Consider the following 10,532-nt stretch of genomic DNA (forward strand, 5'->3'; position numbering starts at 1 on the left):
GATTGGCACATTTCACAGGTCTACTTGAGGAAAAGCCTCACGCTGATGTCAGATAAACGCATTTTAAAGACCGTGGACTGGTGCTGTCACAACAAAGACCCCTGCCATCAAAGCCGAGGCCACAATAGAGATCAAAAGACGGATGAGCCGAGAGGGACAGCTGGGAAATATGTAAATTGCATGTCTGCAGAGAGGGCGGCCCCCCGGGGACCAGACGCTCCTCGTCTCTGTCCTCTAGATATGGTTTCAGTCATTTTGCAATACGTATGGAGGGAGAAGGGCATGCTGGGTAATCTTTGTGCTGCTGCGAGGTCACATGATCACGGTGATATGAAGTCAGCGTGCATAGGGATATGGCTGCTTTGTTATACAGCGCAGGCGTCCACCTATAGAGCCGCTGCAAAATCGGCTCCTTTAATGCACCTTCAAAATAAAGCTGACACCCCACAGAGACCAATATGGGGGGGTTTTTTTCTTCCGAAGAACCGGCGCTCTGTGTGGTATATGGACACAAAAAAAAAATTCTATATAAACACTATATTGCCAAAAGTATTGGGACGCCGGCCTTTACACGCACATGAACTTTAATGGCATCCCAGTCTTAGTCCGTAGGGTTCAGTATTGGGTTGGCTCCGCCCTTTGCCGCTATAACAGCTCCGCCTCTTCTGGGAAGGCATCCACAAGGTTTAGGAGTGTGTCTATGGGAATGTTGGACCATTTGTGAGGTCAGGTACTGATGTTGGAGGAGGAGAAGGCCGGGCTTGCAGTCTCCACTCTAATTCCTCCCAAAGGTGTTCTATCGGGTTGAGGTCAGAACTCTGTGCATGCCAGTCAAGTTCCTCCGCGATTTGGAGGGGTGTCCCAATACTTTTGGCAATATAGTGTATATAATAATTGTTATCAAATGTTACACCCAGACGTAACCAATAACTGTCTGCACTGACACAAATATGGAGGCTGCTGTTGATGATCTCTTCCTAAAAATGCTATCTGCCTGGCTGTAGGTATCTAGACACTAATTGGATGACGTATTCTGAGAGCCGAAATATCTCAAAATACAAAAGCTGACGATAACTAGGATGAGGTCATCAAGTGTCTTTTCCTGGTCCAGCTCTGCTATATGATAAGATGTTTTTTCTTACGCACCGCGTACAATAAACAGTTGCAATCTTTTTTTAAAAATACTCCTTTTGTCTGCTTTTGTACCTCATGGCGCCTCTTTACAGTGCCGGCCGCACATCTCCTCCTTCCTGGGGAACTCAGCCACCTGCTCGCAAGCCCTGGTGAAACACCGCACAGCTCTGGTGAGACCCCGCACAGCCTCCTGAGACCACACACAGCCCATCTGAGACCCTGCACAGCCCTCATGAAATCCCGCAAGTCCTCCTGAGACCCCCACAGCCCACCTGAGACCCCACACATCCCTTCTGAGACCCACCACAGCCCCCCTGAGACCCCACACAGCCCTCCTGAAACCATGTACAGCCTCCTGAGACCCCACACAGACCCCCTGAGACCCTGCACAGCCCTCATGAGATACCGCACAGACCTCCTGAGACCCTCCACAGGCCAACTGAGACCCTCCAGAGCCTTCCTGAGACTTCGCACAGCCCTCCTGAGACCCTGCACAGTCTCCTGAGACCCCACACAGACCCCCTGAGACCCCGCACAGCCTCCTGAGACCCCACACAGCCCACCTGAGACCCTGCACAGCCCTCATGAGATCCCGCACAGCCCTCCTGAGACCCTCCACAGGTCACCTGAGACCCTCCATAGCCCTCCTGAGACCCTCCACAGGCCACCTGAGACCCTCCATAGCCCTCCTGAGACCCTCCACAGCCTTCCTGAGATCCTCTGCTTGGTCCGCTACCCTAGAGCAAGAGCTTGCTGCATCTGGCCACAGATGAAGCGACGCCATAAGGACAAACAAGCAGGTGCTTTACCGATCCCGCCAGTGTCGATTTTTCACTATCAGCAGAATCGCCCATCGGACATCAGGCTCACTGGTGTTGCTCATAATGAAAGTTTAAGATATCGACCACACATGGAGGGCATTGTTTTCACTGAGTCAGCTTTACTCATTGAAAACAATGCCCTCCATGTGTAGCTGATATCTTATTACAACAGAGTTCGATCAGTGTGAATGAGCTTTAAGGTGGCCATACACTTTACAACCATCGCAAGACCTTAGTCTTGCGATGGTTGCAAAGTAATTTAAAAAACGTACGATCTGCCCATCTTGGACAGGCAGATCGTACTTGCGATCATCGCAAGCCCGCCCCCCTTAGGGGCGGGCTTCCGATGACCGCAATGCTGAACGGGCAGTGTACGCGTGCGCACACCGGCCCGTTCGGCATTTGTCTCCCGAGCATCATTCAAACCAACCGAAAATCGTACGATTTTCGGCTGGTTTTCTAGCGTGCTCCTTAGACAAAAGACGTGCGACCGTACAGTAGAAACGGTCGCACGTCTTCATTCACACTGCACGATTCTCGTACGATCGCGGGATTTCCTGCGATTCTTGTACGAGAATTGTGCAGTGTATGGGCCCCCTTAGTCAAATACTGAGCTCCCTCTAGCCGTTAATCTGCAAATCTACATTTAATGTTTTTTTAAATCAATATCACAGAAAAGCAAGCGTGCAAAAATGTGAAAGTGACTTTAAACTGAACCCCGCATTAATAGCTCCAAATATGAATTGACTGAAAATGCGGTGTACTTTCCCTTTAAGAAGCAGTGACACACGCTCTGAGGCCGGGGACTGTGCAGGACACCCAGGGTGGGGTGGTGAGCGGGAAGAGTGGGTAAAGCATTGCATGATGGGAGATAGAGCCCCGCAGAATCCACGCCTTTCCTGCGTGTTTTTGAATGTACACATATGTTAACCCCAGGGGGGGAGGGGGGTTGTTGCTCAGGTATGCTTGGAGAACAATGGCCGCTGTACCCTGCCCGGGTTATTTCTATGATCCCGATTGATCCCATTATTTCCTGTTTATTCATATAACCTTTAACATGTCAATGACGTTTCCAAAGTCATTTTGGAATTTTTAAATGTTCAATCTACATTAAAGTAATACCTGGTGATGCTGACCTTGTTCAGGCACTTCCTGTTACAGAGTGACAACATTCGGTTCCTGTCTCCCACTTGTTATCCTACGTTGTCACCTTGTCACACAGTCTTCCGTTTCAACACATCCACTGGTCCACTGTTGTCACCGTTAGGAAACCTGCCCTAAGAAATGCCATGCAGCCATTGCTGGACTGCTTGTAGACAGGAAGTGGTTGTCAAAAGGCTGCAGGAGACCTCCAGCACCCGAGATGTAACAAAGGAATAAATACAGGTGAAAACATGTGTTATAACAAAACAAGCATGACAAATGTTTATGATACACCTGAGAAAACTGCATGCCATTCGGTTAGGGTTTGCAAAAGGGTTGCCACTTTCTCTGCAAGCAAATCCCAAACACTCTAGCACCACGCAGCAATTTTGTGGAGAATATACAGGAGAGAGTAAGAGACAGCCAGGAGAGAGAGCGAGGAGAGACAGCCAGGAGAGAGAGGAGAGACAGCCAGGAGAGAGAGGAGAGATAGCCAAGAGAGAGACAGAGGAGAGACAGCCAGGAGAGCGAGGAGAGACAGCCAGGAGGGAGAGAGAGAGGAGAGACAGCCAGGAGAGAGAGGAGAGACAGCCAGAAGAGAGAGCGAAGAGAGACAGTCAGGAGAGAGAGCAAGGAAAGACAGCCAGGAGAGAGAGAGGAGAGACAGCTAGGAGAGAGAGGAGAGACAGCCAGGAGAGAGCAAGGAAAGACAGCAAAGAGGGAGAGGAGAGACAGCCAGGAGAGAGAGGAGAGACAGCCAGGAGAGAGAGAGGAGAGATAGCCAAGAGAGAGAAAGGGTAGCCACCTTTTCTTCAAGCAAAATTCAAACAAACACTCTACAGTAGTGTCATGCTGCATTGTTTTTTGGAAATATATATAGAGAGGCGAAACAGTCGGGAAAGAGAGCGAGGAGAGACAGCCAGGAGAGAAAGACAGCCAGGAGAGAGAGAGGAGAGACAGCCAGGAGAGAGAGAGAGGAGAGACAGCCAGCAGAGAGAGGGAGGAGAGACAGCCAGCAGAGAGAGGGAGGAGAGACAGCCAGGAGAGAGAGAGAGACAGGAGAGAGAGCAAGGACAGACAGCCAGGAGAGATAGAGGAGAGACAGCCAGGAGAGATAGAGGAGAGACAGCCAGGAGAGAGAGGAGAGACAGCCAGGAGAGAGAGAGGAGAGACAGCCAGGAGAGAGAGAGGAGAGACAGCCAGGAGAAAGAGAGAGGAGAGACAGCCAGGAGAGAGAGAGAGGAAAGACAGCAAAGAGAGAGAGCAAGGAGAGACAGCCAGGAGAGAGATAGAGACAGCCAGGAGAGACAGCAAGGAAAGACAGCCAGGAGAGAGAGAGGAGAGACAGCCAGGAGAGAGAGAGGAGAGACAGCCAGCAGAGAGAGGGAGGAGAGACAGCCAGGAGAGAGAGAGGAGAGACAGCCAGCAGAGAGAGGGAGGAGAGACAGCCAGGAGAAGAGAGGGAAGAGAGACAGCCAGGGGAGAGAGGGAGGAGAGCCAGCCAGGAGAGAGAGAGGAGAGACAGCCAGGAGAGAGAGAGGAGAGACAGTCAGGAGAGAGAGAGAGGGAGGAGGGACAGCCAGCTTCAGCTGGCCTGAAACCCAAACACAGCACTTACAGGACTCAAAACAAGGACTGTCCAGGTGAATCCCAGATAGGTGGCATCCCTAAACTTAAGGCTCAATTCACACCTGAGCATTTCCTTAACGTGCGTCAAAAGCAAAATGTGCCCGCTTTGATGCACACTAACAAAATGTGCAGAATAAAAGAAACGCGCTGACAATGCCATTATGAATAACGGCACTCCACATTTGGCCAGGAAGACGCATTTTCCACGTTTGTTGCGCATTCATAACTCTATTGAAACAATGGGGAATGTGCAGGAAAAAGACGCGTTCTCGCTCTGCTCAGGTGTGCATGGAGCCTGAACTACACATTCACTCTTAAAGTATATGTCAAGACAAAACGTTTTTCAGTTTCGGATGGAGTGGGAAATGTTAGGCATTTTATTTTGGTAGGTGCCCCTGCTGGCGAGATTCACCTTCTCCATTTGATCTGATGACCACTACCCCGGGGATGGAAAATTATAGACAGTACAAAATTCTACACGTGTCACCAGCAACAACAGGAAAAGAGGGAAACTCCTCTGAAGGGGGCACCTATCTTGGTGACACCTGTCTAAAAAAGAGATTTCCAACTTACTTCCTGTTTTGTCCAGGGGATAGGAAGTGAAGGGAAGTCTCACTCAGGCCCGGTGCAGACCTACAGGCAGCGATTGCCGTGCAGCCCCATGGATTTCAATGGGGTGACATCCGCGCGGCAATTGCAGAAAAAAAGGTATAAGTACCTTTTTTCAAGGGCCTTTTCCCCACAACTCTGGCCCGGTGGTTGTGGGGGGTCTATGGGCTTACCTAAATATGGGTGCCCCCTTTCATAATTGCTCTGGGAGATGTCCTCTAACTTCCCATTGTCTGACACAGGAGGTGAACGGAAATGTCCCCAATGGTATCAGCAAAAAAATAAACTGGCAGGGGTTTTAACCTTTATAAGTAACTAAAGAAAAAAGGTTTTTGAGTCATTCCCTAAACAAGTGGTGAGGGGGTGTCCTGTCCTGGTGGCAATTGTCAAAAAAGGACATTCTTATTGCTTTGTAGAGATTTCCACTCACTTCCTGTTATGTCACTGGGACAGGAAGTAAAGAGAAATCTCCCCAAAAATGGGACACAGACAGCAAAAAATAAACTGACATTTTTTTAAACTCTTCTGTATTCTATTCAAAAAAAAAAAAAAAAGATGGCGGCTTTAGAGAGCTTTGGTTTTCATGCAAGGCCTACTACGGCTTCAGAATGCAGAGAACAGAAATGAGATGTGAAGGACAGGACGGGAGGCAGAAGGGCCACATGGTTGCTGCCTCCCCCATCCCTGGAGAGGCAGCCACTCTTTTTTTTTTTGAATGGGGTCCCCCCCTTTAAATCTATACAATTCCTGAAGGGTCCAGTTACTCTTTTGTTTTTGCATGGAGTCCCCCTTACAATCCATGCCATTCCTGAAGGGTCCAATTACTCTTTTGTTTTTGCATGGAGTCCCCCTTACAATCCATGCCATTCCTGAAGGGTCCAATTACTCTTTTGTTTTTGCATGGAGTCCCCCTTACAATCCATGCCATTCCTGAAGGGTCCAATTACTCTTTTGTTTTTGCATGGGGTCCCCCCTTAAAATCTATACCATTCCTGAAGGGTCCAATTACTCTTTTGTTTTTACATGGGGTCCCCCCTTAAAATCTATACCATTCCTGAAGGGTCCAATTACTCTTTTGTTTTTGCATGGAGTCACCCTTACAATCCATGCCATTCCTGAAGGGTCCAATTACTCTTTTGTTTTTGCATGGGGTCCCCCCTTAAAATCTATACCATTCCTGAAGGGTCCAATTACTCTTTTGTTTTTGCATGGGGTTCCCCCTTAAAATCCATAGCATTCCTGAAGGGTCCAATTACTTGTTTCTTTGCATGGGGTCCCCCTTAAAATCTATACCATTCCTGAAGGGTCCAATGACATTGAAAGTTGTGGGCTCCACAACTTTTACACCTCGCATCCTGTTCTTGGACAATCAACATCGGCCTTGACTCATTCCACGGTGACAAGATGAAGGTGTCTGTGCTAACCGTGTGGATAAAATTGTTGGGGCGTGTTCCTGAAACTCATCAGACCTGAAGAACAGGCTTGGAGAAGCTTTGAAACATCTTAAACATTTCAGAACAAGTCCAGTTAAATGTAAGTAACTCCTGCTGGATATACCATGACCTGGATGAAGGTGAACCTTCACAGACACTAGCCCTGAAAGGCACACTATGTGTACAGGATGACACGTGGGGCGCCCCCTGCCCATACCTCCCACCAGCTCCAGCTAGTAATAATTCCCATTGAGACCCTGTGATTACATCTCCATAAGGAACCAAGGCAGGAAGAAGGTATTTTTCCATCATGAAATGGGGTCAGATATAGAGCTTTAGTTTTGTCTCTATGATCTCTAAAGGATAAGTTCACCCTTTCTCAAAGCGGTCATTGGTCAGCACGGCGACGTTACTCAATGGACCAATGTGAATCTCTTCTCTCTTCCGGGACAGCGATGAAGTTTCATTTCATCTGAACAGTAGCATCAACCAGCGCCATGCATGTCACCGGTCTGAAGACAACCCAAACTTGATGCCATTTCAAAATGGTCCATGATTTAAAGTGTGGGGGCGGGGATATTTGGGGACAGATTCATTGGACCATACCTTTTGACATAATGTAACAGGAGAAGCTTACAATGCATGTTACCATCTTCATTCATCTTCCAATCGGATGACGTTCCTTGGTTAGAACACCATAAAACGTGGTACCATCCAGACGGTGCCCCACCACCGGCTCTGAGAAGTTCTTCAAATGGAACTTTTCCAGACAGGTGGAATCGGAATGGGGGGGGGGTCCAGTCCAATGACCTCCTTGGCCTCCAGACCTGACGCCACTGGACTTTTTTTTTCTTTAAGCAGGGGTTATGTGAAGTCAGCCTCTCGGAATCGGCCCAGGACAATCGTTGGTGGAGGAAGTCATCTCTGTGTGTAACAGCATCAGTTCTACCACATTAAAAAGTGTCCAGTGCCCAGTGCCCTTGTATCCTGCATACACCCACTTACACTTTAACATGGTGGCCGCTTAGCACCATTCCACATTGCAGCGGCTGTCAAGCTTACCATTGCGTCGTGACAATTTTAACTCAACGGCCTGCAATACATGTCCATTGAAGTCAATAGGACCAAGCCGTTACGGGTTGGCACGCAGTTCCATCGCAGTATTTCAATGTAAAGTTCCCCTACATAGACATTCAGGGGCTGGCAGAATCACCTCATGAATGCCCACAAATTGCCACTCCACCGTCAATGGGACCAAGCAGTAACGGGTTGCCACGCGGTTCCGGCACGATATTTCAATGTAAAGTTCCCCTACATAGACATTCAGGGGGTGGCAGAATCACCTCATGAATGCCCACAAATTGCCACTCCACCGTCAATGGGACCAAGCAGTAACGGGTTGCCACGCGGTTCCGGCACGATATTTCAATGTAAAGTTCCCCTACATAGGCATTCAGGGGGTGGCAGAATCACCTCATGAATGTCCACAAATTGCCGCTCCACCGTCAATGGGACCAAGCAGTAACGGGTTGGCACGACACGGTATTTCAATGTAAAGTTCCCCTACATAGTCATTCAGGGGCTGGCAAAATCACCTCATGAATGGCCACAAATTGCCACTCCACCGTCAATGGGACCAAGCAGTAACGGCTTGGCACGCGGTTCCGGCACGGGATTTCAATGTAAACTTCCTCTACATAAGCATTCAGGGGGTGGCAGAATCACCTCATGAATGGCCACAAATTGCCACTCCACCGTCCCTGAACAGCCCCCGCGGATTGCTTTTCGCAGAGGAGGTAATCCCTGCTGCCCAGGTGAACGAGGCCTAAAAGTGCCCCTTCCCATTCCTCCTGTCTGGAAAAGTTCCATTTGAAGAACGTCTCAGAGCACTTTACCTACGTACCGGGACTTACAGTTACAGGGTCAGTTTGGAGGTCCCGGGTGCGTATGTAAACAGTAGGATATGCGTATATACTCAGCATGCCGGGCACGTGTTGGCACGCGGTTCCGGCACGGTATTTCATTGTATAGTTCCCCTACATAGACATTCAGGGGCTGGCAGAATCACCTCATGAATGCCCACAAATTGCCACTCCACCGTCAATGGGACCAAGCAGTAACGGGTTGGCACAACTCGGTATTTCAATGTAAAGTTCCCCTACATAGACATTCAGGGGCTATGGGACAATGGGGCCAAGCAGTAACGGCTTGGCACGCGGTTCCGGCACGGTATTTCAATGTAAACTTCCTCTACATAAGCATTCAGGGGGTGGCAGAATCACCTCATGAATGGCCACAAATTGCCACTCCACCGTCCCTGAACAGCCCCCGCGGATTGCTTTTCGCAGAGGAGGTAATCCCTGCTGCCCAGGTGAACGAGGCCTAAAAGTGCCCCTTCCCATTCCTCCTGTCTGGAAAAGTTCCATTTGAAGAACGTCTCAGAGCACTTTCAGGGTCAGTTTGGAGGTCCCGGGTGCGTATGTAAACAGTAGGATATGCGTATATACTCAGCATGCCAGGCAGAGGTATATGCGCGTTATGTAAAGCTGTGTGGCCATTTTTATGGCAAAAAAGCAGAAAAATGCCTCTAAAAGCGCTATTGCTTTTCCTGCGCGTATACATGAGGCCTCACTGTACTAAAACTGCTTAACAGGTTTTTGCTGGTGGATCGAGACCGGAGCCGCGGCTGTCCAGGTACATATGCCAATTCCATTGTTTACATGCCAGCCAGGACTTACGTATTGCCCTGGACTCAGACCCAGGTACGTATGTAAACAATGGGATTTGGGTATATACCCGGCACACCCGTGACGCCCGATTTATATGCCCGATATGTATGCCGTACGCCCATTCCCGGGCGAGGGAAAGAAACTTAAAAAAACAGAAAATTGCCCGTAAAAGCGTTTTTTAAAAAAAATTCTGCTCGTGTGCGTGAGGCCTAGCTGTAACTAGGCCTTCAACTTTCACATCGATTGTTGCCTATGGAAACAGACTTTTTTTTGGGGACACCCTGTATACCTATGAGGGGAGCTCAGGTGACAGCACCATGGCAGAGGGATGCAGGGCAAGAAGGGGCCCCTCAGGTAGGTCAGGGCCCGGTACATGACGCACATAGCCCTGCGGCCAGGGCTAGGACCATTCAGTGCCCAGAGGTCTGCCATTGAGGGACACCTGGCACTGTGAGAGGTGCTGTGACAGGAAAGGCTTATTATGGGATGTCAGGAGGAAGGAGGGGGGCATATTATGGGATGTCAGGCTCCCTAGAACTTATTATGGGATGCCTGGTGACTATTATGGGATGTCAATCTCCCTCAGGTTATTATGGGATGCCTGGCTGGGTGACTATTATGGGATGTCAGGCTCCCTCTGCTTATTATGGGATGCCTGTGGTTATTATGGGATGCTTCACGTTACTAAGGGCTGTGTGTGGGGGAGAGGAGACTATTATGGGATGCCAGACTCCACGGACTTATTATGGGATGTCTGAGGGGGAGGAGGGAGGAAAGGGGGGGTTGTTATTATGGGATGGCATGCTCCCTTGGCTTATTATGGGATGTCCGGCCGCCCATCTCTAGGGCAACGCGCTGGTTGCCAGGGTGACAGGGCGGAAGGAGGGAAGGGGCGGGGTCTCCGCCATCACTGCCGGTGTACAGGAGAGAAGGAGCGGGAGTGGAGACCGTGCGCGGCGCAGCTGGAGCCTGGACACCGCGGCTTGAGGTGAGGAGTGGCGGGGCCTGGAGGGTCACGGTGGGAGGCCCGGGGG

The 10,532-nt window shown here is 49.7% G+C and overlaps 1 protein-coding gene across 3 annotated transcripts in view; it reads left to right on the forward strand.

Annotated features, from left to right (window-relative positions):
• Nucleotides 1–10,286: 10,286 nt before the first annotated feature.
• CHD4 (chromodomain helicase DNA binding protein 4) overlaps nt 10,287–10,532 on the forward strand; it is a 53,751-nt gene continuing 53,505 nt past the window's right edge. For all 3 annotated transcript variants that reach the window (XM_018553206.1, XM_018553205.1, XM_018553204.1), the window contains exon 1: nt 10,287–10,486. The gene's annotated coding sequence lies outside the window, so the exon portion shown is untranslated. The remainder of the gene's footprint in view (nt 10,487–10,532) is intronic.

This window comes from Nanorana parkeri, unplaced genomic scaffold, assembly GCF_000935625.1.
Source record: "Nanorana parkeri isolate BGI_ZX_2015 unplaced genomic scaffold, ASM93562v1 scaffold113, whole genome shotgun sequence".
Lineage (NCBI taxonomy): Eukaryota > Metazoa > Chordata > Amphibia > Anura > Dicroglossidae > Nanorana > Nanorana parkeri.